Consider the following 1,855-nt stretch of genomic DNA (forward strand, 5'->3'; position numbering starts at 1 on the left):
GCCAGCTATGAAAACCAACAAGCCAGTGTGGGCTTGTGGTTTCTGGGCCATGTGCTAGTCGTTCTCAAATCACATAGGTCTGGTGAGGATGCGTGTCTACAGGCCCACAGCTACTGGGGTTTGAGGTAGCGAAGATGCTCTTTTATCTCTGCAGAATGGATGGTTGTGTTGGTGGTGGTTTTGAAGGGTAAATTCATGCCCTGTGCGACCAGCTCATGAGGGGTGTCAAGCAGCTGCTCTGCTTGCTCTCCCATGCTGGCTTGTTGGTGACGGTACCTGGGGGCACAGTCATCCCATCTCCACGCTAGTTTGGTTTCATGTGGTTCTGAGCCTCACTTGTGCAAAGACCTTTGTGACAGTGTGTGGTGGGCCAGTGAGTTAGCAGGAACTGAGCTGAGATCTCCTGACTTCACTTGGGCGGTTTGGAGCCAAAACAGTCTCTTGCCACGTAAACAGCTCTTCTGTCTCCAGGGTCTTCTTGGCCCACAAATGCAACGTAATTAGCAGCAGAAGGGATCTCGGGGGTGCAGGTCCCTGCTGCTACGCTGGGGCTTGGGAAGTAGTCCTAGCTTGGGCCCTGGGGGACCATGGGAAGTAGCCCTAGCATGCCATAATCCTGGGGCAGAGCTAGGTCACCCTAGCAGGCTCTACTCACAGCTTAGGCATCAATGCCCTAGTCCTGAGCACACGTACTGCCTGTGCAAAAGGCAAGGGCTTCATGTGTGCGAGCAGGGAGGATCCAGGGACCTACAGGCCTGTCAGTCTGACCTCAGTGCTGGGGAAGGTTATGGAGCAGATCATCTTGAGTGCCATCAAACAGCACATGCAGAACAACCAGGTGATCAGGCCCAGTCAGCATGGGTTTATGAAAGGCAGGTCCTGCTTGACTAACCTGATGTACTTCTATGACAAGGTGACTCGCTTAGTGGATGAAGGAGAGGCTGTGGATGTTGTCTACCTAGACTTTAGTAAAGCCTTAGACACCGTTTCTCACAGAGAAACTGGCTGCTCATGGCTTGGATGGGTGTACGCTTCACTGGGTGAAAAACTGGCCTGATGACTGGTCCCAAAAAGTGGTGGTGAATGGAGTTAAATTCAGCTGGCAGCCGGTCACAAGTGGTGTTCGCCAGAGCTCAGTATTGGGGCTGGTTCTCTTTAATATCTTTATCAACAACCTGGATGAGGGAATTGAGTGCACCCTCAGTAAGTTTGCAGATGACACCAAGTTGAGCAAGAGTGTTGGTCTGCTTGAGGGTCGGAAGGCTCTGCAGAGGGATCTGGACAAGCTGGATCGATGGGCCGAGGCCAATGGTATGAGATTCAACAAGGCCAAGTGCCAGGTCCTGCACTTGGGTCACAACAACCCCATGCAGAGCTACAGGCTTGGGGAAGAGTGGCTGGAAAGGTGCCCGGCAGAAAAGGACCTGGGGGTGTTGGTTGACAGCCAACTGAATATGAGCCAGCAGTGTGCCCAGGTGGCCAAGAAGGCCAACAGCACCCTGGCTTACATCAGAAATAGTGTAGCCAGCAGGACTAGGGAAGTGATGATCTCCCGTACTCGGCACTGGTGAGGCCCCACCTCGAATACTGTGATCAGTTTTGGGCCCCTCACTACAAGACAGACATTGAGGTGCTGGAGCAGCTGGGGGAACTGGGGTTGTTTAGTCTGCAGAAAAGGAGGCTGAGGGGAGACCTCATCGCTCTCTACAACTACCTGAAAGGAGGCTGTAGCCAGGTGGGTGTCAGTCTTTTTTCCCAAGTAACAAGTGACAGGACAAGAGAAAATGGCCTCAAGTTGTGCCAGGGGAGGTTTAGATTGGCTATTAGGAAAAATTTTTTCACCGAAAGAGTTATC

Source organism: Vanellus vanellus (assembly GCF_965231255.1).
Source record: "Vanellus vanellus genome assembly, chromosome: 10".
Lineage (NCBI taxonomy): Eukaryota > Metazoa > Chordata > Aves > Charadriiformes > Charadriidae > Vanellus > Vanellus vanellus.